Source organism: Microtus oregoni, unplaced genomic scaffold, assembly GCF_018167655.1.
Source record: "Microtus oregoni isolate MIOR12 unplaced genomic scaffold, Mior012 000048F_ref0000485, whole genome shotgun sequence".
NCBI lineage: Eukaryota > Metazoa > Chordata > Mammalia > Rodentia > Cricetidae > Microtus > Microtus oregoni.
This window is the reverse complement of record NW_024543222.1, coordinates 1,448,888-1,475,182: the sequence shown is the minus strand read 5'-3', so window position 1 is coordinate 1,475,182 and position 26,295 is coordinate 1,448,888. Positions and strand designations below refer to the sequence as shown.

Here is a 26,295-nt window from a genome sequence, read left to right as displayed (position 1 = left end):
GAGCTTGTTGTAAGGTGGGAAGGAGAGTCCAGAAGTCCACAGAGTAGATGTCACACAAAAAGGGTCCAACTGCAGTAACAGGGTGAGGAGCCGGGCACATACCGAGGGTTCTGGCATCCCGATTGGCCTTCTTCTCTAAAGGCAGAGGCAGAGTCGAAAGGGTCACCAGGAAAGGTAACTGAGGACCCAAACTGCAACTGAGTCTTGGTCACTCTGGAGACCCAGTCTTGCCTAGCTCTCGCTCACGCCAACCTCCCCACAGCAGGTGGAGATGACTCGGGAGAGCAAGGATGGCTGGGAACCCTTGGTCACTCTACACATCACCACACAACGTGAGTCTCAGGTCAGAGCATGCTCTCCAGGGAGGGAAATTAGCTTAACTAGGATTCAAGGAAGAGGGGAGGCCAGCCATGTGGATGGCCTGAACCCAACAGTAGTAGCCTTAGAGAATCCAATGATCTCTGTGGTGGGAACAGATGACCTTCAGCAGACTGGTTTGGTCCAAGTTCAGGAAGTAATTACATGTGCTCATAAATAAGTCTCTAATGCTTTAATTAAACTGAAATAAAAGCAAAGCTTCAATCCCTCGATCTCACGAGCCCCATTTCCAAGACCCAACCATCACGTGTGGCTTTGGCTGGTGAACTGGGGCTGTAGGAAAACATTGCCACAGTCGCAGAAGGTTCTAGTGCATAGCCCTACTTCTAAGCTTAGCATGTTCCTATGTTTCTACTGCAAGGAGGTACACAGCCTCCCCAGCTGCTGTCCAAGGCCCAAGGAAATGACAGATGGCCAAAGCTGAGTGCACAAGTCATAAACAAAGTGGCCTCAAGGTTTTGTCTAAGCTGTCAGGCTGCAGAGAAGAGAAAAGAACAATATAAGCCACTGGGAATGCTATGAACTTGCAGGTCTACCCTCTACCACAGAGCCAATCCCAACAATCAGAGGGAGGGGCCCCCTGGGAATTCCAAAGCCCCTGATCGATTGCCTAGCATTGTCCTCATCAGTCAGGCGATGCAACGGCCACATACAACCTAAAAGCAATAGAAGAAAAGACATAAGATCCCCAGACAGAGGCAAGGTAAGAGTCAGTCCAGAACAGAGATGAGGGCAGGGGTACAAAAGAGGAATGGCCCTTGGCCAGAAGAAGCTGGGTACTTTATAGCAGCTGGCTTCTCATAGACCAGGGCAGGGCTGTAGGGGTGGACTTGGCAGGCTAGGTCTCGAGGTTTCACGGACCACATCCAAGGGGAGTCACTGAAGCCAAGAGAGCTTTACTGGGCTGGCAGAAGCCCATGTCTGAACTCAATCATAAAAACAAAAGAGAACATTGCACACCGAGCAAATCCTTGCTGGAGAAGGAGACAAAACCTGGTAGAAAAACTGACCTATCGAGTAGGTCTGACATCTTGGACCCTTCCAGTCTGCAGCTCAATGTACTGGGTCACATGGGGATACTGGGATGAGAGGAGAAATCCTAGCCCCCACCTCCTGGATCCTGGAGCTTTACAGAGGTTGCTGGGGCTGGCCACACCACTTCACTCAGGATGCGGTCACCCCATCCTGACTCTTCACTGGTCTCAACCTACCCTACACCACTCTGATATTCCCATGTCCCCCTTCTCTCATTAGCTCTTATGTGTTTTCCTTTTAAGCATGACCCCCACACAAAACCAAAAATGATGTTGAAGATTTGTTTATTTAATTAAATTGCAGACTGAGCCATGTAGAGGTCTAGGTATTGTCCACATCAACCCATGCTTCCCAGAGTATTTGGAACTGTCTGCCAAATGGGACAAGATGAGCCATTCTTGGCTTCAGATGGGATTCTGGTCACCTCTAACAGGGACTATGATGGAGCTGTGGCAGGTAAGGGAGGCGGAAAGGGGGAATGGAAAATAATACAGAGCGTCCTACCAAGAACACAAGCTATTTTCACTGTTTGCCGAACCCAGATACTGTGTGTGCACTGAACCTGGCCCATCCAGATGATCTCAATGCAGATGCTGTTGATAAACCGCTTGCTTGAAAGGCTGGCTATCGTCACTGTTCCTGGTGCTGAATCCGCCACCAGCGAAATGCTTTGTCCATGGTACTGAAAAGGCTCAAGACCCACTGATCCCTAGGGTAGAACGCGAGCTGTTGGTGGCGCTGTTCCAGGTGCTGAACCACTCTCTTGTTGCTGTCCTTGGTTCTGAAATCTCCCGCCCACGGGTCTCATGCTCAGACTCTGCGGTGCTCTTTAGAGCTCATGCCTAGACTCCAGGGTACTCTTTGGGGCTCACACTCAGACTGTAGGGTACTCTTTGGAGCTCATGCCCAGACTCTAGGGTGCTCTTTGGGGCTCATGCCCAGATTCGAGGGTGCTCTTTATTCTCTTCTTCTCAAGAAAGCATTTCTCATAATTTCGGTCTCCACCCCTCCCCCTCCTTCATTTGCCTCTGTCAAATTCTATGCCACCTTTAATAAATCCTATAGACTCTCTTTGTCCCGTCTTTTGGAGGGTTCTGCCCACCTTCTACACTCCACCCTTCCCACATGTCTCTTTTCTTCCACACTCTCCTGACACCACTGGGGCTGTGGGGGAGACTGATGTGGAGCCTAGGGCAGACTCAGCAAACTTCACTCCAAGTTGCTTCCACCTCTCAGGACCCTCTCTGAGTCTCCTCCCCTGCAGTAGACAACCCGAATGCTCCATTTCAAACTGACACCCCCACCTCCTCCCCTTCCTGCTTCATTTAGAGCTGTCACAGGCCCTGGGTGATGACACATTTCTCTAGAATATCAGCAGCCAGTCAGTCCCAGGAGAACATTCTTGGTCTTCTGGCTGCTCCCAGAAGTAATGACAAGGCTTTCCTGGTGTGGGAGTGGAGCAGGGCAGGATCTAGACTGGGAAGGTTCTGGAGAAAGAAACTCACACACAGAAATAGGGGACTCCTAAGTACTACACAACCTACTGAAGCCTCTTATCCCCTGGAAAAGGAGAGGTACCTGGGGGTGGGCAGACAGGGGATACAGATCCAAGACAACTTTGGCATTGTGTCCAGCATCCCACTCTGGTTTTAGGATAATAATATCTATCTACAAAGGTCCATGGAGATCACTGGTGGTCCGCTGACCTGAGTCTGGCACCCATTATCAAAAGCTACCCAGCAGCATGGTTGCTGTTATCACTGTTGCTCTAGCTATGGCTGTGGCTTCTTTCTCTCACAAACTTCCTGGTAACCCACCCTGTCCCTCTTCCTTCTTCTTGGCCAACCATGACACCTTCATCCGCTAGGGGTTGTCATGACTACTTTTGCCACCAGTAATGCACTCTTAGCTACTCATACCCTTACTCCTACAAGGAAAATCCTGGAGTTGGACATGCCCAGGCTCAGGGGTCCCAGCTCCAGGAAGACATCACTCACCCCTGATAACCATAAGGAATATATATGATGCGTGTCCCTAGGGACCAGCGTCAGGAGGAGAGTGGGCTTGGAGCTGGGGAGGTAGAAGACCAGAAGAAAATGACTGACATCAGGGGGGTCTCCACAACTCAGGCCTAATATTCCTCACTACATGGGGGCCAGTCCACACAGCTCCCAGGACCATACCCAGTGGTGAACAGAGCTAAAGAAGCCAACTTAGGAGAGTATTAAAAGAAGACCAGAAAACCTGGTCTCCAGGAAATAGAGCTTTTCTTCTCACGAACTTGCCTGAGATAGCTCAACTTGAACCTGGAAGTCAGACACCCCCAGCATCTGACTCCATGCCAACCTTGTCACTCTAGCCTTTGCTGAGTGTCTTAGTCAGGGTTTCTATTGCTGTGAAGAGATGCCACGAGCTACAGCAATTCTCATAGAGGAAAACATTTCATTGGAGCTGACTTACAGTTTGAGGTTTAGTCCATTTTCAAGGCAGCGTACAGGCAGACATGGTGCTGGAGAGGTAGCTGGGAATTCTCTTGCTTACAAGGCAACAGGAAGTAGTCTGAGACATTGGGTGTGAATTGAGCATATGAGACCTCAAAGCCCATCCCCACAGTGACACACTTCCTTCAACAAAGCTACAGCTGCTCAGAAAGGCCAAAGGGTCTAGGGGGACCATCTTCATTCAGACCACCACATGGAAGCATTTGGAGCACACAGCATGAAAGCCCCTCATCTGAACACACCATCTATCACTTCCACCCTGGGGACTCAGGAAAGGCTCCTGGATCTGGGCCGGAGGTGGTTAGACTGTGTTAGGGACAAATTACTGTGACAAATATAGTTGTCACATCCCCCGGAAGGTAAGAGCGTTGTGACTTTCTGGGACATTGGAAAGAGGGCAGGTGTGACACCAAGCATTTGGTGGAATGACAGCAGCTGTGACAGTGGCTGAGAGCCGCGATGATGACAGAGACCACGGAGCTGGCTGACTTTGGTTAATGGATTTAGAAATCTGGAGAAAAATGAAGACAGTCTCAGATCAATGGACCATCACTGGCAGCCCCAGCTCCGGCTGCATCCCCAAAGAAAACTACAAGGCTTCTATGATACACACCAGCAGGGACCAGGAACCTCGGAGCCGGGGTGGGGAGGCAGAAGATAAGGGCAGACAAGAGAAATGATTGGCATGGGGGAGTCTCCATGACTCAGGTCTGCACTACAAAGGAGCCAGACGGCTTCTGGGAGTGGACCTGGCAGTGAGGGGTCCTGGAGCCATCTCATGAGAGTATTAAGAGGTCAGGTGGCTTGGAGTGAAACAGGAAGTGCTCACCTTTGACTCCAGTTCTCAGGAGGGTCAGGGGATGTGTCTCCCCTAAGGTAGTAAGAAGAGCGTTGCTGAAGGTCCCAAGGTGTTAGGACAGCTCATCAGCAGATACTTTCTGCAGGCCACCAGCGGGATCTCTTTGCTGTCCGCCTGAAAGAACAGATCCCAGGACCTGACACAGTGGGCTATAAACAACTCAGGGATGGGCAGTAGCAAACAGCTCTGGAGGCAGCAGTTCCTTGAGGTGAGGTCTATGGCTACCAGAGCATGGTGCTGCTGGGGGTGGGAGGAGTAGGTGGATGATGAGGGGCTGCCAAGGAAGTACCAAGAACTATCGTGGTGCATCTGACACTGACATACCAGTGCAAAGTCACAGGGCCCGCTGACTTGGTTCCTAGTTAACCCAGTTCTCACACCAGAGACACATGCTGAAGGGGACCAGGCAGAACTCCGCAATGACCCACATCTCTCTCCCTATGATCTGGGCATGTCTTTCAGAGAACTGCACCCAGGGAAAAGAGAAATACACACAGGCTCTTTTCAGATGCTGGGATATGTGACCCAAACTGAAAAGCATATTCTGATAAAACTGACAGATCATCACAGCCATTGGTGTAGTAGGAGTTAGCCATACAGAGACATATGACCCCTGGTCTGAGTCTGTCTTGGAGCAGTTCCAGCACACTCACAGACCTATGCAAAGGTTTCTCCTACGGCCTCTGTACATGCAATCTGCATGAATATACTCAACATCTGACATAACCCACATATGAGATCCTGCCTAGGAAGGGTGTAGGGCACGGCCATGAGACCAGCCCTAGCCCCTGCAAGTCAAGCTTTTGAGACCTCCTCATAAGTCTCCAATTAAGCAGACGATCAGACAAAACTGAAATTACTCAAGGAAATGACAAAAATCATACTGTCCATTAAATACTTAATAGAAGGAAGGATGAAGGGTTTTATCACGTTCTATCACAGTTCCTGCTCAGTTTGCTTCTAGGGACCCTACAGCAGCTAGCAGAGGACTGTGGCTGACTGAAATTTGCCAGAGAAGCCTCCATGCCCTATCCACAGAGTTTTCTTGCAATATGACAATGACGAGACACCGCCCATTGCTGGGTACACGGTGCTGGTGTGGCATGTGTGTTCCTTGCAATTCTTGACATGAAGACTGGCCAGAGCAGCTTTCCCCTACCCAAGAGAGATAGCCAGGCAGGCTGTTGGCAGTCCCTGCTCGGTATCCCAGTAGAGTCCGTGGGGACTTTGGTGGTTGAGTATCCACAGAATACCGTGGTCATCTCTCAATGTGAGGAAATCCCATTTGCTGAATCGGATGGGAGGAAGAAAGAGGTGCCCTGCACTGTAGTAATAGGGATGGCGGGGCTGCATCCCCAGCACCCGGCCGCCCCTACGGCTAGCTTTACCCAAAATAATTACACGGACACTGTATTCTTTTAAACACTGCTTGGCCCTTTAGCTCTAGCACTTACAGGCTAATTCTCACATCCCGATCAACCCATCTCTAATAATCTGTGAGAACCGGTCTTACCGGGAAGATTCTAGCCTATGTCCATCCTGGGTCGGAGCTTCATCCCGGGAGCGGGGCATGGCGTCTCTCTCAGGCGTCTGCTCCCGAGAGGAGAGCTGTCGAGACTGTCTTCACTTCCTCTTCCTCCCAGCGTTCTGTTCTGTTTACACCTCCCACCTATCCTCTAACCAATAAAATGGGCCAGGGCAGTTCCTTTATTAGCCAATGACCTTCTTCCATCACTGCACACCCCTTTAAAATAGATGTGGGAGAATGGAGACCCTGAGAAGATGTATGGCTTGCCGTGTCCGAAGTGTGAAAAGCCGGACACTTCCTGGAGCAGTGGCTCTCAGCTTCTCTAACATAGCACCCCTTTAACACAGCTCATGCTGTGGTGACCCCCAACCATAAAATTATTTCATTGCTACTCCATAACTGTAATTTTGTTACTGTTATGAATCGTAATGTAAATATCTGATATGCAGGATATCTGATATGACCCTGTGGGGGTCTAGACTACAGGTTGAGAACCACTATCCTAGAGCATCTCTTTAACGTTTAAAGACAAGCTGTCACATGCTGAAACCTTTGCCAAGGGTGGGACACAAAACTCAGTGTCCTCTTCAGATGGTGGAGGCAACACACGTAAATGCCAGGGATGGTGTTCTGCCCTGAGATCCACAAAGGCCACAAGTTCTGGGTAGATCCTAGGGCAAGAGACGGCTCTGAGGCAGGTCCCAGATGCGGTGGAAATTTCCCAGTGGTGTGGGAGAAAAGATGTGGGAATGTCTCAGGCTTGTCTCCACAAGACAGCGGATTCCAGCGGGGGTGAGGTGGGCTGCCCCTTGGGATGAGCTGAATGTGTCATATAGGTCCTCTCCTCGTCCCTTCCCCCTTATCCTCCCCTCCTCCCTCCACTTCTCCTTCTTCTCCTGCTCCTCTCCTCCTCCTGCTCCTCCCCTCTGTCTCCCCCTCCTCCTGCCTGAATGCGGAAGCTGGCAGAGTCTGTCCTCTGTCAGCCCTATGATCACGTTAGCACAGGAGTAGACCTAGGCACGCCACAGACTCAGTAGTGCATCCTCATTCAATGAGCAGCATAAATACCTGCTCTTCCATCACTGATGTGTTCCTCAACCCTTCCCAGGACTCCTGATGTCCCTGCGTCCTCTGCCACTCACCAGCTCAGCCACACTGGACTTGGCTTTTATCTTTTCTGTATCACTCTTTCCATCTGTTCCCTAAACACCTCCTCCCTTCCAGCCTGCATTGTATGCTCCTCTTCGGTGGGGGCAAAATTCTAGACCAGGGCAGCCAAGACTTGAAACTCGGTTTCCTACTCCCAGGGGAAAAACAGGAGCCCCGTGGGCCTCCTTTCCTTGCCTGCCTCTCTAATCATATTTATTAAGCATCGTGAATGTTTCTTGGGTTAAAGGTACTTCTTCTTAATAGCATAATTAGCAGGTACTTCTGAGAGAATTTAGAAAACAGGAGGGGCTGAGGATCATCACCCAGGCTCCAACCATCTTGTTGGACTCAAGGGTCCGCAATTAACACGAACACAGCTTCTTCCCCTGTGGCAGTGGGTCTGCACTCACCGCAGGCTCCCAGGCCTCTGGTGTCCTCTAGCCAGGGTCCACTCAGTGGCCTGGGGCTGGCTTTAGGAGCTCAGGCAGCTGGCCTGGGTAGAGATCCTGTTCATCAGTCTAGAGCTGCTCCACCTCCACTTGGGCCTAGACCATGCACAGAACAAGTGTCCCTTTTCAAATATAACTTGAGGGCACCCCAGGCCGTTCCCTGAGGCCAAGGCAGAGCTGAGTCCTCGGGCTGATGGGCTGTGTTGTTACCACAGCGGCCAGCATCTAAAACAGGACACTTGGAAAGAGACTTTCTTCCCAGAATCCCACATCCCCAGCTCCGCTCCAGTCACAGGTTCTGAGCCAGGCTCTGCCCTACAAGAGGGACATTTCTCAGGTCAGAGTTTCCCTGAAGGGAGCCATTGCCTTCATGGGGAATTTCCTTTGCTCACCGGGGAGCTCCGAGGAATGCTCCCCTCCATCTGCAGCACCATGTCTGGCATCACCCATCCCTTTCCCTCTCTCCATACCCATCAGCAGCCCTTTCCACAGCACCCAGTCTTACCTACGATGGATGTGTACTTATTTACTTGGTTATACGGGGTGGGGGAGGATGCTCATTCATTTAGTCATGTCGGGTATCAGCCTCCTGACTGACTCTGTTTAAAGATACCACAGGCTGTAAACCTGAGGCTGTGAGACCCTCAGCCTTCGTGGGCTGGCAGGAAGGTGATGGACCGTCTCTGCAGAAGTTGACACAGCATCTCTCTCCTTGTTCTGCTCTTGCCCTCCATTCCTTCCCACCATTCCAGGGGCACCTCTGTTTATAGTCGATGAAAAATGCCCCAAGACCTCAGTCAGGGTAACCTCGACCAGGTGGACATCACTGGGTGTTGGTTTTCCAGCTGCCTGCCCTACTCTGTGAGCCTCAAGACAGGACTCCAACACAGACTCTGAGCCCTTCCTTTGTGTTGGGCCAGGCCACCGCCGCCAAGGACCCCAAGGCCCTGACAACCTGGAAGCAGAGTGGATGAGAAAGGGGCAATGCTTGCTGACTGTTTCTCTTTTCTCTCAGAATGACTCCCAGATGCCAGCTGCTGCCTTCAGGTAATATATTTGAACTCTCATTACGCTGTTGGCCTCCTCGTAGAGATGTGGGTACCAATCAGGCAGACCTCAGTAGCTTTGGGTACAGGCACCTGCCTGGCTGGAGCATGTCCTTTCCTAGCAGAGTGGACACCCTGGGGAGGTGATAATACCTAAGCCAGGATAATCCCAAGTAGTGCCCTCAACGTTAGGGGCTCTTGGACCTGGCACTGGTCCTTCCTGGAAGCTCTGCCCCCTCTCTCCAGCCCTTTATCTTGTGTTGGTTCCTGGCATGACTCACAAATCCATCTGTCAGGGGTCAGGAGATGTCTCTGAGGCACAAGCCAGTCCCTCTGTGATCCGACACTGTCCAGTCCCCCTGACTGTGTTCGCACATTGCTTTGTACTATTTACACACGGATTTCCCTATCAGTCTGTAACTTCCTGAGACCTCCACGATGGTTGTTGATGCAAGGGGAGGCCTGCTAAACTAAATTGAACCCTGCTGGGAGGTACAAACTACCCCAGAATTCAATGTCACCTCACAGGCTGGTCTCTCTGATTTCCCAGCCTGAGGACTCACTGCCTTCCCTCCCTTCTCCTCGTTTCCCTTCCTTCCATGCTCTTTTTTCCCTCCTCTTTCACTTCCTCACCCCTTCTGTGCAAGGACAGACCTCTTCTGTATTCTCAAAGCCGGGCACAAGCCCTTGGGTGCAGTATGTGCTCAGTAAAAACCAGCGAGACAGCATCACGTAGAGGGTGCACAGTTCATGTCAGCCGTACAAGACGACGTCCACCTATCTGTGGGGGTGTTTTAGTGCAAAGACTAGGGCAGACAAAGGGTGTCTGCCTGACCACAGGTCAGGGCACAAGGAAAGAGACTGAGCCTGGACCCCTCTCGGGGTAACTGAGTGAAGAGCATTGGGGAAAGTCTGTGATCCAGGAGATGAACTCTTTTTCCCTATGATGGAGGAAGGTCATTGGCTAATAAAGGCACTGCCCTGGCCCATTTTATTGGTTAGAGGATAGGTGGGAGGAGTAAACAGAACAGGACGCTGGGAGGAAGAGGAAGTGAGCTCAGACTCGACAGCTCTCCTCTCTGGAGCAGACGCCTGGGAGAGATGCGATGCCCCACTCAAGGCATGAAGCTCCAACCCAGGATGGACTAGGCTAGAATCTTCCCGGTAAGACCGGTTCTCACAGATTATTAGAGATGGGTTGATCGGGATGTGAGAGTTAGCCTGTAAGTGCTAGAGCTAAAGGGCCAAGCAGTGCTTAAAAGAATACAGTGTCTGTGTAATTATTTTGGGGCATAAGCTAGCCATGTGGGCGGCCGGGTGTGGGGAACGAAGCCCCGCCACTCTTATTACTTCATATGGCGCCCACGTGGACAACTGCTTCCACATAAAGCCTGAGACAGCTTGGGAAGTAATTCTAGAACAAAATGAAAGCATTGTGCCTGGTTTCTTGGTAGCAGCAATTTCTCGGTTCTACTCTGCTTGCTAGAGGCAAGCAAGTGCCTCATCTAAGAGAAGCTTCCTGACTCAGCTTTAGCTGCAATGCCTGAAGCTCATTAAGAGGTCCTGCCACGAAACACTTAAACGGTGTTGACGAAAAGCTGAACGCATGCTTTTCGGTTTTCAGCCGTAGCAGGAAAAAAGCTGCGCCGTTTAAAAATGCCAGCTTTCTGGGCTGTCCTGCCAGGGCAAACTCTGACTGTTTGAGGCAGGAGGGCTGGCTACCGAGAGAGAGGACTTGAGTGTTGTCTGTTGTAGCTCACTTGCTGGCAGGGACCTTGAAATGCCATACAGTTGTGGCAGTAAACATGGCTACAGCCTGTATATCCGCCCTGAGGCTGGAAAGCTAAGGAATGGACTGAATCCAGCTGGCAAAGCCACGCCTTTAGTCCTACTGAGATCGCTTGGTAAATTAAAGACTCATGTGGTCAGAAAAAGAGAGATATACAGTAAAGAGAGATTCAAAGACAAAGAAAATTTCTAAATGGTTTGAAGTGTGTTAAAAATATATGCAGACTAAAATTTAAAGTTCTTAAAGTAACAAAAAAAAAGGAAGAGAGTTGTTGTGTGTGGTACACACCTTTAATCCCAACACTTGGTAGGCAGAGGGAGATAGACCTCAGTGACTTCTAGGTGTGGTAGCACACGCCTTTAATCCCAATGCCTGGGAGGCAGAGACAGGCGGATCTCTGAGAGTTCAAAGACAGCCTGGTCTACAGAGTTACTTCAGGTCAAAGATACAGATAACCTGTCTCAAAAAGCAAAGAGTTAAAAGTAAAAATAAACAAAATAGAGGTTAAAACAAAGCTGCACAAAGATGGAAAATACACAGAGAATCTTGATACTGTATGCTATTATGCTCTCTTTAAATCATTTAGATGCTGAGGAAGGAGCAACAGATACTAAAAGATATTTATTTATAAATTATGCTGAACTAATCCAACATAGATATTTTGAAAATGCCTTGAATTTGAAATTTGGATCTAAGGACATGATACTTTGGAAAGGAGTTTCTTATTTTGTTTTCACAGAGGATGAGACGCTGTTCATTTCTTCTATTCCGATTTGGTATGATGGACCACGCCCTCCTGAAGGGTTGGTGTGAACGCCTTCAAAAAATTGCTTCGCTCAACTGCCAACTGAGATGAAACTAGCACACAGGTTATACCATGAAAGACCTAATTAACGACGCCCCCATTCAGCAGGAAGCAGTTTGGAGAGAAATAACTGCGCCCATATTCCCAAAAAATGTTTATAAATGTTCTTTTACATTTAAAGGGGGATATGATATAGGTATGAATAATTTGCATTAGTATAGATTTTGCTTTATTGATAGAGATTTAAGGTCAATTTTGTTATATGTATAAGTGTTTCTGATTTTGATTAAGGTATTGTGATTGTGTAGTTCATTTAAATATGTACTGTATAATTAAGAAATATAGGTTGTTAATGGATAATCATCGATAATAGTAAAGCTTGTAGTCATGTTAGTTAATATTTTCTAGATGTGCGTAGATATATTTTAGATAGACATTCTTCATGTCTTTCAAAGATTACAGAATAGGACATTTAATGTTTTAATAACTGAGGACTTTTCATGACAATGAGACACTCTGCTCCTGGCAGCACCAATCTACTTCGAGAGGAAGATGGGCATCAAAGAGGATCCTTATGGAGTTTGATAGCCATTTGGGCAAGAAACTGTTCTTGCCTGGACTATTGCATAAACTGGACACAGAGAACCCGCAGAGAGAAGACTACTGAACTTGCCTAAGGTGAGATGATCTTTCGGGGTTCCTGATTCATTTTGAAAGAGTCTGCGAGACATTCTGCAGGACACAACAGATAGTGACTGAACTGACTTTGAATTTTCCTGCTTTATGGAAATGTCTGCTGGATACCATGGGCCTGAAGGCTGAAGATGGAAGCCCCAACGGTACAGAGGAACTTTGGGTGACTGTCCAGGCAGCGAGATGTCTTTGTCATTTCTAGAGTTTGAAGTTTCTTAGTTCTTGTTTACTTAGGTAATATTATATCTTTCTGGAGTCTTTGATGGAGTTAAGAATAGTTAGTTATAGTTATAGTTTTCCTTAGTCATGATAAAGATTATTGTAACTTTTACTTGATAACTGTTATGTTATATGTAATTTTGCTATGTTAAAGTTAAAGCTTTTTTTTTTTTTTGTTTAAACCGAAAAAGGGGAAATGATGGAGGAAGGTCATTGGCTAATAAAGGCACTGCCCTGGCCCATTTTATTGGTTAGAGGATAGGTGGGAGGAGTAAACAGAACAGGACGCTGGGAGGAAGAGGAAGTGAGCTCAGACTCGACAGCTCTCCTCTCTGGAGCAGACGCCTGGGAGAGATGCGATGCCCCACTCAAGGCATGAAGCTCCAACCCAGGATGGACTAGGCTAGAATCTTCCCGGTAAGACCGGTTCTCACAGATTATTAGAGATGGGTTGATCGGGATGTGAGAGTTAGCCTGTAAGTGCTAGAGCTAAAGGGCCAAGCAGTGCTTAAAAGAATACAGTGTCTGTGTAATTATTTTGGGGCATAAGCTAGCCATGTGGGCGGCCGGGTGTGGGGAACGAAGCCCCGCCACTCTTATTACTTCATCCCTACTCGGCCTCTCTCTCCTGCCTGAGGACTTTCTCCTCTTTCTCTTCCTTTCCCCTCTTCCTTGGGTCACGTGCTGCACCTCTGAGCTATACCCCAGCCCTTATTTAGTGTTTTGACACTAGGTCTCACGATATAGCTCAGACTGGTCTCGGATTCCTGAGCATTCCCTTGCCTCAGCCTTCTGGGTGCTGGGGATGACAGGTGTGTACTACCACACCCAGTCAGACTATTCTTTTGCTAATTAAGAAAATAAAACATTTCTTTGACTTTTCCTAGCTAGACCCCTGGTCAGTGCATGCCCGTGACCCAGTCTGCTTTCTCCCCTCTATCTGTAATTATTGCGTCCTTCTCGCTGTAAGCGGCTGTCCTACTTTCTCTTAATGATATTTCAGGTGCCTTCAGCAGCGTGGTCTCCCACCCTCAGGTCCAAGCTGCTGTGTAAGTAGCTTAACCATTACCTGGCCGCAGGGTGGGTGGCGGATTGCCGGTGCGGTTTTTTTCTACTGCCTTAAATATCCTGGTACTTGAAACTCTCTTCTCTTTTTAAATTAGTTCCTCAACGAGCGGTCCCAGGAGTGGGCTTATGGCGTCAAAGGGCTGTAATAGCCCTACTTACATTCTGGAGGGTGCACCTCCAAAAGGCGGGGCTGTGTGGTACACAGAGGGTCTATCTGCTCGTACTTGTGTAGCTTGTGCTCGGGTTGGTGGCAGGACATGGGTACAGCCTGGTACTCAACCACAGCTTCCCAGCACTGTCAGAGAGCTGGTGTCAGAGGCTGGCCCTCCCTTCCCAGAATCCCATGGCTCATTCCTGGCCGACACACCCAGGGGTGTGGAGAGAAGGTGGGGAAACACACCTCCAGGCAGGCAGAGAACCCTAATGTGAGCAGGGGTGGGAACGGGGGTATGAGATCTGATAGGGTGGAGGGCTGTCACCTCCGTCATGGGGAGACAAGCCTGAATCATGACGCTCCTTCCAGCAACTGCAGCTTGCACTTCTGACCCTGCCGACGCCAGCCCTGCCGTATCTCGCCGACTCACCCTCCAGAACCCGAGCAGGATATGCCAAGCCGGAACTGCTGACCAGCAATGGTAGCAGGAAGGTAAACAAAACGTTCTTTAACCCCAGATTCCTCCCATAAGAACTTTCGAGATCACAGCAAGCTGACCCTGCCTATTTAGGGAACTAGCTGGGATTTGCTAGTCTTCAGCCCAATGCATGGGGTATACCTGTCCTGCCTACAGCTGTCAGAGCCCCTGTTACCACCGAGCCAATCATCTCCTTTCTAAGTCAGGTAGGATGTGGCTGTAGGTGGCCTCACCCAAGACGCCCAGACTCTGGCAAGCCTTGCTTCTCACTGTTGAATTGTGGTGGAGGTGGTGGTGGGTTCGAAACCCTGAGCACCCTGGGCAGCTCTCCTGGAGGTGCTGCCATATTCTGCAGTATCTTGCCATTCCTTTCAGCGCTAACACGTCACTGACTGCTTTTGGAACCTCTGTTGACCCCCACTTCATCCCAGGTTTTCTGTAGACAAGGAGACCTAAGTGGGACAGGAGGGGTCCCTAGTCTCAGGGAATACCCTTCTAGGCCAGGGGAGTCTAGATGGCCCAAACTCCCGAGTTAGAGTAACCCAGGACCCTGGAAGACAACGTCCCCCACCCCTCTCTCCAACAATCCTGCTGCCTCTGAGGGACTGACCAAGACCAAAGCAATCAGGCCTGCCTCTGCCCCATCACCATGCCAGGGACAAGTCAGCAGAGATAACAGAGTGAAGAGATAGGGTCCCTTTTCTAGGATTATCCTCAGGCCCCACATACCCTTGGGGGTGCTGTTTATACCCACCCCTCCACCTGTGGAACCTCTGACCTTTCCCCTCCCCTCTTTGACCTTGGCTTGTTCTGTTCAAGGTAGATCCCCTTCCTGTGGGACTCAGGGCCTCTAGTTTTGGGAGTCACGTCTCACCTCCTTGCCCCCTGCTCTGTGATTTTCTGGTCCCACTGTGGTCCCATTCCCTTTTCCAAATTGCTCACTTTCCCCCATTTGTCCTTAGCTTTGCCCAGAGATTGGTATTCAAAGCCATTTGGTTCTTTCATAAGAAAATCCCCATACTGTGCTACTTACTTCCCGAGATGTTAGCCATCTTGCCACCATGGCTTTTGTCTGTCCCTTTGGAATCACCAGTGTCCCCAGATTCTAGATTCTGGGTTGTTTCCCTCTTGGGCAGAGAGAGGCAAGTAGGTGGTTGAGGGCCATCTATGAAAGCTTCAAAGCATGAGCTAGAACCAGGAGGCACCCCTTCCTCCAGCCCCGAGGAGTCCCTGCCACTGTCCTGGGACTTAGAAATGTCTTCACCTCAGCCAAAGGCTGGACGGGTCATGTCTATAATGGTATTTCTCGTTTTTCTTGTGACTAGGTTTGGATTGTTCAGACAATGGGTTCTTGTTTCCCATGCCTGATGCCTCATGGGAGCTGTCAGATCTCATCACTGTCAATATACTTTTAGGTTCCAGAGATGCCAACCAGCCCCCCAAACTGTTCCCTGGGTACTCCTGCTGGGGGTTGACTACCAAGAGGCTGCAGCTCCCACAGAGCTGACTAGGCTCTGTGCCTTCCGGGGCTCAGTCCTGCTCACTTGCCCACCGACCCTCCCCCCCTTTAATCATGTGAATACCGGTCTTGCTTTTCCAAGTCCTAATATGCTGCTACCTGGGGGATAGCGCCCACCTTTCCAGAGGTGACCGGGAGAAAAACAGAAACAGCGACGCTTTGTTACCGGCATACGCGAGGCAGTCCCCTTGTGGGAGAGACAGGTTTTTGCTTTGACTGGTGAGAAGGCTGGAGATCAGGGCGGCTCTCCTCCAAGGGATGCCAACCATGAGGGGTGGGACCAGAAGAAGCTGTTGCCAGCTCTAACTGGTCAGTGGTGGCAGGACCACAGGAGAGAAGGCAGAGAGGCAAGCATCTGGAAGAAGCAGGCTGAGGCAGTGGTAGCCACCAGGGAAGATGGGAGAGAGGGGCGATTTAGAACGGTGAGGTGGGATTTCCTGCTCTCTGAGGGCCCAGGAGATCTGGAACTAGAGGGAGGGCAGGGACCCCCAGTAGAGTGGCCCCAGGAAACAGCTGCTAAACTTAGTTTCTTATCAGGCTTTTAAAATGCAGACAGGATATTCACATTTAAACAGCTTCTGTTACTCCAGGGCAAACTTTTAAAACATAATATTTATAGAGCACCTCATTCCGCTACCCCATTTGTTCTTTGTCTCACCTGCAATCACTGCTAATTTGGTGGCGCTTTCCGCTGGCATCCCCACCCATGGCCAGCCACTCCTGAAGCCAAGCTCCAGTCTGCAGCCACCAGAAGGGGCTAGACTACCTGTCCCCACTCCCTACCCCTGTTCACAGACAGAAGACAACTATCGCTCTCTCGTACAAGGGTCCTTCTCTCCCCTATGCTAAGTCCTTTCAGTCCTGGGGTCCAGCTCTGAACAAAGCAGGGAGTTGCTAGCTCCCCAGGGCTCCCTGACTGGTTGAAATCCAAGGCCTTGCCTGAGGCTGAGCAGTGTAGAGAGTGAGGAGGATCCTTTGTCTCCTCCACGCTGCAGCCCCATCAACTGTCCAGCACCCTGTGTTCACTTAGGACTGTGCCCAGCAGGAGGAGGCTCTGGGAGGTATTCCGGTCACACAGCAGGCTCCACGACTGGATAAACACAGGCCACCATCAGTACCCCCTTCCTCCCATCTCTCTCTGTTCTACAAGCTCTCACCAAGTCCATCTCCCTTTCTGGACAATGCCGGGAAGACCACACCTCCCGCCCTCAAAGGCATTCGCATTCTAGGGGTGCCACATACCAGTGGCATATAAGGAGACCCCGAGGACTCAGAAGATCGCCAGACATGCTGGAGGTGAGGTGGGAGGGGAGAATGTCCTGGACACAGGCTCCTGATGAGCCCTGCCCTGAGATGGTGTGTGGGTGCTGGAGTTGAAAGCACTGCCCTTTCCAGCCTCACCTTCCTCTTGCCCGATGGGGAAGTCAAGCAAACCTGGACACACGAGGCAACGGAGCTGACCAGCACCAGTGTTCTGCTGCTGTTCCTAGAGCCACAGGGGAGCCAAGCAAGCATTGGGACGCTGGATTAAGCCGCATGGACCTCATCCTAAAGTGATGGAGAAGGCTGGACCTGCACTTTGGTGCGAGTACAACCCCACAGCTGCTCTAGCAGGATAGAGCTGGCAGTGTGGCGTCTCCCGGGAGTCTGCTGGTCACCAGAGGCATCACCTTTGCCAGGAGGCAACATGGCCACCTGGGTGTCTTAGGCATGTGGTCCACTTGATGACAGGGTGTCCACCCCAGGGAATAAAGAGAGAATGCACAAGGGCTGCAGAGCAGGTGGGGGTGGGGCTAGCAGGCTGTGCATAGCTGGAGAACCTGGGGTGAAGGGGGTTTGCTGAGCAGGAGGGAAGAAGAGACAGTGGTGTTCTCAAGGGGACAGGGAGAAAGCAGAGGGGGAACAGTCCCGGGATGAGACCATCTCAGGTCCCCAAAGGGAGAAGGGTAGGATACCTGGTGGATGAGAGCACGGGTCACTGGGCAGAATCCAGGTGAGCCAGGAAAGCAGAATGACTACTTCATCACCAGTCCAGACCTGAGAGTGGATGCTCTCTCTCCCATCGCATGCACTGGTCATGATACACGCAAAGCATCCTGCAACTCACCCAGTCTTCGCTGCCATTTTACAGAGGAGAGACCCAAGGCTCAGAGAGGTCTGGTGACTCTCTCAATGCCATACAGCTGCCTAGTGGCAGAGAAAGATCCTTGCTCAAGTCCAAGGTAGATGACGACGGTCTATTGTTCACACTCACACGGCACTCTCTGATATCCTATCTCCCCTCGGTGGCAGCCCTCCCAGGGGACACTCTGGGTCTCCAACGATGGGGATGCTCCCAAAGCATGCAAGGGTCTCTGATGGAAGGCCTTCCTCACAAGGCACCAGTAACTTCTGCACCCTCTCCTATAAGGGGAACTGCCACAGTCATTCTAAGGGACAGGCGTCAGTTCCCCTTCCCACACCCATGCCTAGCTCTGCGGAGCGGAGACCCTGGACCTTCACTCATCTTTACACCCATAACAAACAGGGCAGGAACTGGCTACAGTGTCAGCTTTAAAGTGGGAACATCAATGCCTCGCCTGATTGCCTCTATTGGGTAGGAAAACATGGTCGCCAGGTGACCTTGGTCACAGGTAAGCTGGGGGTGGTAGCGCTGGACAGGGCTGGGCGTTATATGGAATAGCACTTCATTGATACTTTGTCTGGGCTTCATCCTGATTCGTCCCATCCATCCATCTATCCATTCATCATCTATCCATCCATTCTTTTCAGTGTTTGAGGTTCCTGGAACCCTGTCCAAGCAGAGACACAATGTGGCACCAGGAAGAAGAGTGGGATGAGACCTAGTCAGGGGAGTGATGGTTGTCGTCAGGAGAACTTCCTGAAGGTAGGGGCACCTATACTAAAGGCCCTGTCTCCCTTCCTGAGAGCCCTTCCTGAACGAAAGTGGGAGCAGTTAGGGTAGCGTCAGAGAGGGAACGACTTAGGGCCTGATGGTCTATCGAGTGGAACAAGATCCCAGGGTTGAATCGGGTCCTCATTCACAATTAGACTGGAGCCAGGCAAGCAGAGCTGAGGATGGAGGGGAGAGGAGGAGGCGAGAGAGTAGCAGTAGAGAGAAGAGAGCCCCAGCCTGTAGTCAGGACTGGACCAGAGCTGGGGAGCTGGGCTCAGCAAGTCACAATGATTCCCCAAGAGCTGTGCTGTGCTTTCTGCAAACCATGGGGTGAAAGAAAGGCTTGGTCTTCAGGGATATGAGCCGAGTGGGAGAGGAACGCGGAGGTCAGGTGGTTAACAGGCAGTAGGGGTCCCTGTGGGGTCTGATGTGGGATTGACAGCACTGGATGACCTGTTTGGGTGAGGTTGCTCAGGGAGAGAGGGAGTGACTAGGACTTCTATTTCTTTGCAAGGCTCCCAGTGCCAGCCTGAGGGTGGAGCCTCAGGAGGGCCAGTGCATCAGGAAGCGGAGAAGGGAGAGTTTTCCGGTTAGGATCCACCCCTGTCCTAAAATAGCCTGGATATTTCAGCAAGGGAATACTTAGGACGTTCCCCACTGCCTGGCTGAGGGTTGCAAGGACAGAGGTCCCTGGCTGGGGGTGGAGGGTCCTGGGAGTAGCATCCAGTTAAGCCAGACCAACCTAGAAACTGTGTTTAGACAACACAGAGCCCTTTCCAGGCAGCCTGTGAGTGGACCCCAGCCTAAGGGAGACACCCTCTGTCCCTGCCTCCAAAAGGGATTCAAGAGTTATGGGAGGGATAAGCCTACTGCCAGACAAGCTAAGGGCAGGCAGAGGGAAAAGAATCCATCTTATCTGAGGGCCTAATGGCTATCTGGGAATGGCCTTGACAATCAGAAAAGGTCCAGGGGCCCCACAAGGGGCAATATCAATAGAATCATTAAACTTGTAAGGGTGGGATAGCTCCAAGGACCTAGGAACAACCTGGTGCTGATTCTGCCCCCAAGTGAAAAGAGGCCAGGGAGGTTTGGTGGAGGCCAGTCCCGGTGACACCATCTGTGAGACTGGCCACAACCTCAGACTCCCGGGAGCCATTGCTAGGTCCCTCCTCCAGCTTCCATACCCTCCCTACTGATCTGCCACCCCATAATCTTCTCCTTGGCAAAGAGGCAAAGGGCCAGCCAGGAAAGGAGAGGGTGGATGCTGAGTGCGGGTTCTTCCCTTCTCTAGGGTTGACCTCCTAGGTTTCTGGGTTCAGAGAGCTGGGGTGTTGGTTCAGAACATTCTTTTGGATCAATTTTTCCTGTTTCTGTCACTCAAAGGTAGGAGCATGAAGGGGAGTGGAAATGGTTGGCTGGGGTGATGTGCTTGGCTTCACCTCAAGCTTGGGATGGGGGTTGCCAGAGGGTTTTCTTAAGGCCAGAAAAGGTAGACACGGAGAGATGGGTAGGGTAGTGCAGCCTACATCTGTAGGGCACTTCCCAGAGACTGACCCAGTCAGAGATGCTGGGTTCTGCAGCAGTCAGTACTTTCTGTCTGGGGACCCTCTGACCCTGTCACTGCTGCCTGCGCTGGGCTTGGGGGAGGGTGGAACAGCTATGGGAGGCTCAGCTGGGGAGGCGTGTAGGAGTGTATACTCTGCTAGCTCTCTCTCTCTCTCTCTCTCTCTCTCTCTCTCTCTCTCTTTCTCTCTCTCTCCCTCCAACCCTAGACCTACCAAGAGCAAAGAAAGCACCACGGTCATCCATGCTTGGTACATACCCAAAAATACACCATCATTTCGGAACCCTGGCTCCTGGGGAGGCAGGAAGAAGACCCCATCAGGGGAAGGGTGGCAAGGCGGGTTAGCGGCAGGGGCTGCATCCTCTCTGGTGTGTGGGTTTGCTGTCCCCTGCAGCTGTCTTAGGAAGTTCAGATCCTGGTTGGTCTTTCTGGTCCGTCTTCCCTCTCTGCAGCTCAGCTCCATTCTCAGTCCCCAGGCTGTGCAGCTCTGAGCCAGCTCCGGGCTCACTATCAAGTCACTGAAGGTCCTGCCTGGCTTTGTCCATGCTGGTCACTCTGCCACCTGGCCCTCTGCTCAGAGCTGAGCTACAGCATGGCCCAGGTCCAAGTCTGACACATGGCAGGTCCCAAGGAGGGAGGTTCAGGGGCTCCCACACTAGTGGATCTTGAGGACTCTGGAATGGGGAATGGCCAGGAAGAGACTTTATCTGAGTTTAGAGAGTGTGGAGAAAGGAGTGAACACTTGTGTTCTGGAGAGCTCTCTCTGGGTGGGCAGGGGGTGTGGTGTCTCCAAACTCTGGGATAAGTGTGCCACCACCCTCTAGAAACTGCTACCTGGAGGGGGCATCTGTCAGAATGAGCACCAGGTGCTTCTCTAAAGATCTGTCTTGGCAGGCACACCTGGGAGATCCAGGGACATGGCTATACACAGCTCTATGCATGCTTGCACACACACAGTCCCTACAGGTGGCTCTCTACACCCCTGTACACACACAGTCCCTGCGTATGACTCCATGTACATCTGCACACACACACACACACACACAATCCTTGCATGGGTCTGCATACACACACACACACACACACACACACACACACACACACATACACACATGCACAGCCCCTGCATGCACACATATGACCAAAAGCACTGATTCCCTTCCTCAGGCACTTAACTACATACTTGCCACCACATGCAGTTCCACACACAGCTACATACTTACTGCACCCCATACTAATGGGACATACACTGGAGTTAATCCCTAGGGGTTTGCTCTTTCCCCCACCTGCCATGGCCAGCAGCTGTGGGTGCCCCCCACCCCAACCAGAGCCCTAACATGGGAGCCAGGTAATGCCATTTGCCTCAGATTCAACCCGCAGCCTTCTAAAACAGTGGCGTAAGAGTGGGGGAGGATGTGCAGCCTTGGTCAGAAGGCTGGCGGTTATGAATAAATTATGCCAGGGAGGGGAGGGCAGAAGGAAGCTCCCGTATTGGGGGGTTCTAGAGAGGACAGCTCAGGCCAGTCATGACCCCCCCTGGACCACAGACACACTCCGAGCTTGGCTGCTATGCCGCAGTACCCCTCCAGCTCGGCAATAAAGCACACATGCTCTCAATAATTCAGCAGCCAGAGAGGAACGTGGGCAGGAGGATGCACCTCAGCAGAGAGTGAGGTGGGGGACACAGCATTGTCTGACTGCTGATTTAAAGTGGCGGGCAGAGTCTTCCTTTCTTACCAGCACCATGCGGCAGCCACCTAGGTATGACCTGTTCTTGGGCGGGCTCCTGGAACCACTCTATTTCTCCCCTTCCCTCCCTGGACAATGGAATTCCTGTGCAACTCCTCTCTCCAGCTAAGGCCTCAGGAGGAGAGAAATCTCCCCTTCTTAGTCTGACCTCTGTACCTACCCATACCCTGCTGGCTGTACCTGAAGCTGCCTTTCCCTCCTAATACAGCCAGGTCCCAGTGTTCCAGGGCGAGTCTCTGGCTGCTAAGTCTTGTCCTGCTCTGCGAAACCTTTTTACTACATTTCTGTTGGCGTGCTGGGGGTAAGCCTTCACCTCATTTGTATTCTGGGCTGTGAGGTATCCCCCAGCCGTCATACACACTCAAGAGTGAGCCCACCATCCCCACTGATGTGGCTGAACACGCCTCACGCAGGTCATCCAAGGAAAGTGACCTAGGGTCAGTCACCTGTGTGTGCCCAGGTGACCCCACATGCAGCTTATCTGCACACCACCGGTTTACCCCAGAACTGTCAACCATGCCCCAGTGGGGTTGATGGTGTCCCGTGACACTAATTTGGCTGAACTTTCCATAGTGAGCCCCAAATCTTCCTACAGTATGTTTTTGGACCCACGAACCAGATTTTACAACTATTCTTACCACGGTTTAGGAAATTTCATCTCTGCTCCTGTCTTGCCCCTGAAATGTTTGCACAATCACTGACATGAATTGTGACCAGGATAGGGCCGTGCGCAGAGCCTTGCAGCATACAGTCGAAGACGCCCCAGGCACCGGCCTGTTGCCACACAGGCCGCTCAGATCACACCGGCCTGGGAGTCACACAGAGCTGCTAAAGGAGGCGTCAACCAGCCACCCCAGGGCTCTGTGGGATCAACTTGCACTCCAGAAAGCCAGCATCTCTGACCTTGGGTCCCCTCCCAGACATCACTGTTATTGGGGGTGCTGGGTGTGCTTGGCCAGTCACCCATGCTGCTGGCTGCCCCTGTGCCCCGAATCTGCCAAGAGAAAGACTGGTGTGCTCATAACCTCCCATAAACTCCCACTTCCACCAACCTCTCCACCAGTTTTGCAGCGTGTACAGTTTCGTGTGCCACTCCAGATGGTGCCTGGAGCCCTCTGAGTCCAGCAAGTCTGAGAGAGGAGAGACCTTCGGTAGTGCTACCCAAATACCCCTGTGGGATGGGGAGGGTGGGGACTAGGGCTCCCTGAGTCCTTTTCACAGATTGGGCAGTCCCTGGAGGAATCTGTTGAGCACAAGCCACGAGCTGGCACTGTCCTGACTGGGAGCCAATGCCACCTGTCCTCTTGAGAGTCACCCTGTATAGGGAGCAGAAGTCAGCAAAGTAGAGCATGGGACTACAGAAGACAGGAAGGAGGTCTTTGGAGGAGCGGGGAAGTGATGGGAGGTCAGGGGAAGACCGAGAAGAGGAAGGGGAGGGAGGGAAAAGGGAGGGGAAGAAGAAAGCTATAGGTCAGTGACAGGTCCTAGGAAGACAGGGAAAGGGGATGGAAGTATAGGGCAGAGCTGAAGAGGACAGGAAGGGGTAAGGGGACAGGGAAGGAATTGAGGGGATAGGGGAGGGGGAGAGGGGGCAGGGGAGGAGAGGACAGGAGAGGGGGTGAAAGGACAAAGAAGGGGGAAGGGAACAGGGGAGGGGTGAGATGGGTGAGGGGACAGGGAGGAGAAAACAGGGGAGGGGTGAGGGCACAGGGGAGGAGAGGATGGGAGAGGGGGTAAAGGGACAGAGGGAGGGATGAGAGCACAGGGAAGGGGGAAGAGCCATGGTCAGGCTCTCCAAGGAAAGAGAGAGAAGGGCTTCCCATGCAGCCCCCACTGCATGCCCCAGATGCCGGGTCCAGCTCTGCAGGGTTAGTTTGGCCTGCTGGGTTTGGCCTGGCTTTGGTCTCTCCTCCCACCATTCGTTCCCCCTCCAGAGTGAGAATTTTCATTCTGGCCCTGTGCGCTGGAAGCACGGGTTTGCTGCTCAGCGGCGTTCGCCTGACTTTCGGGGAAGACTTGCGACTTTGACTTTTGTGCACCCCTAGAACCATTAAAACTTTGGGACTCTTGGAGACAAACAAAATTCATTTTGTATTTCAATGTGACATGAGCCTTAGTGGAGCTGGGAGCAGTTTAATGGATCTGGAATGTTCCTCAAGGGCTGGTGTGTCGAAGGTTTGGTTAAAGCTGCTGGTGTCCTTGGGAGGTGGCCCCTAGCTGTGTGACTAGAGTGTGCTTTTGGGAGGGTTATATTTCAGCCCTTCCATCTCCCTCCTTGGCCACTGCAGGGTGAAACTCTCCTCCAGTACCAGCCTAGGATGCAGGGGCAGCAGCCCAAAGGGGAAGGCAGGTTGCTCAGGCAGCCCCTGACTGTGCTCTGTGATGTTCATATGAGAGGGAGGAGACTCAGGTGTGGACTGAGATTGGTTTGACCCCCACAAATGGTGACATCACCACCAGGGAGACTCTAAAACACACAACTGTGCTGATCAGTGTGAGTGGGCACTCTGTTGCCCCAGTCACTGGCTGGAGGACGGTGCCCGCTTTGCAGACCTCCCAGGAACTCAGACACAACATCTCACTGAAGGCTGAATGAGCAGGAGGCATGGTGATGGGGTAGCCAGGCTGGCAGGGGCTCACAGCTTCCTGCCTTTCCCACTGTGGAGCAGGCAGACAGCTGCGAGCGTGGTGTCCTGGTGTCCTGCTCCTGCGCTGTGACCCACCCACTGCTCCCAACCGTTATCAATTACTCTGCCCGAGCAGAGCACGCCCTGACAAGCTTAGACTCCAACTGTAATTAATACTCCAGGGAGAACACAGGCTGGGTCTCCAGCCCTCCACACATCTGTACAGTCTTATCCTCCTGTTACCCTCCAATCCTGATTCTCATGTTACAGCTCTGCTCCTTCCTTGGAAGCACAAACCTCCTAGCTGGGGGCCTGCAGGGAGTGTGTGTGTGTGTGTGTGTGTGTGTGTATGAGTGTGTGTGTATGAGTGTGTGTGTGTGTGTGTGTGTGTGTGTGTGTGAGAGAGAGAGAGAGAGAGAGAGAGAGAGAGAGAGAGAGAGAGAGAGAGAGAGAGAAACTTCTCCATGTTCTGTGGTACAGAACTATGGAGCTGGGAGGTGATTATCCAGCCTGAAACATCCAAAGTGTACCTTTGGTATGGCAAGATGTAGGTGGGGAGCTTTGTCAGGCACAGCCAGAGTTGGAGTTAACCCTTCGCCACCCATGTATTTGGAGATCATTCTCTAGAACTGCTCCCCTGCCCCCCCACACACACCTAGCAAAGATCTCATGACTTCTGATACAATTTCAACTAGCAGAAGTCTTGTGTTCCATCCTCCATCTCCAAAGTGGACGCTAACAGCCTGGAGAGTAGAGCTATAACTCCAAGGGGAAAGAGCCAGAATGGGCAGGAAAGCTAACCCCTGCCCCCTCCTGAATCATTCTGGTCCACCAGTTCCTTCTATGTGGCAGGGTGCAGAAACCCAAGCCAAGAAGTCCACAATCACCATTGCTAAGGGACATGCTTGGCATAAAAAGAAGCGTAGGCAGGGTGTCTCTGGGCTGACTCCAAGCCCCTTGTTGGCTGGCAATGCTGTGTCCAGAGAACGTTAAGAGGGAGGCTTCACCCTTATCTAGCTCAGATGAGGTCAGTGTGGGGACCGTGTTGGGAAGGCTGGATGCTTGGCTCTCAGCACAGCTTACTCAGGGATGTTTGTGGCGGTCTGGGGTCGCTGAACCTAGCATTCACCAGTCTCTCTGTCTTCTCTTTCCTCTTTCATAGACAAGATTCTCCCAAGAAGACATTACATGATCTGCACTTTGCGAGGTCCTTGCAACTTCTATGCCCTGATGCTGAGGTGTCCTGTTGCCATGCTTATAGTGAAGAAAACATAAGTGTTGGCTTCCATGTTGGGACCCCAAGCTCCACACTGCGACCTCAAGTTCCAAACCCCCAAGTGCTTCTGACAGCCACATGGCCTGTCTTTTCATGCATCCTCACTCTTCCCACCCTAGGGAACATGGGGACCAGGACAGGCACATGTCTGTCACCCCTGGGTCTGTGCACATGCACATGCCTACGTACGCACCCTTCAAAAGGCCATGCAATCACTTCATGGGTGTATCCAAGAGTAAGAAGAAAACTTGCCATTTCTAGGCAAGGTGAAGAATCAAGGATGCATGTAGCCTTCTGCATGAATCAATAATCAACCAAAGAATGGTCTTCAACTGTAAAAGGTGAGGTTGAGAGTCAGGAGACCAAGAAGGGGAGAGTCAGGATCCCTATTGTCCCGAGAAAGTTTTCAGGCCATGGTGCAGGGTCCCTGAGGAGAGCCCAGCACCCGGGCTGAGCAAGCAGAACCGTGAGCTAGGCATCGAGGTGCCTAAAGTTGTAGGGCAGAACCCTGGC

The 26,295-nt window shown here is 51.6% G+C and overlaps 1 protein-coding gene and 1 long non-coding RNA gene across 7 annotated transcripts in view; one reads left to right on the top strand and one right to left on the bottom strand.

Annotated features, from left to right (window-relative positions):
- Rbfox3 (RNA binding fox-1 homolog 3) overlaps window positions 1–26,295 on the bottom strand; it is a 424,557-nt gene that overhangs the window by 94,643 nt on the left and 303,619 nt on the right. The gene's annotated exons all lie outside the window — the stretch shown is intronic.
- On the top strand, window positions 13,910–16,937 carry LOC121436071. The gene is made up of 3 exons (XR_005972643.1): window positions 13,910–13,944; window positions 14,043–14,165; window positions 16,821–16,937. It is a non-coding gene; the product is annotated as an uncharacterized LOC121436071 (long non-coding RNA).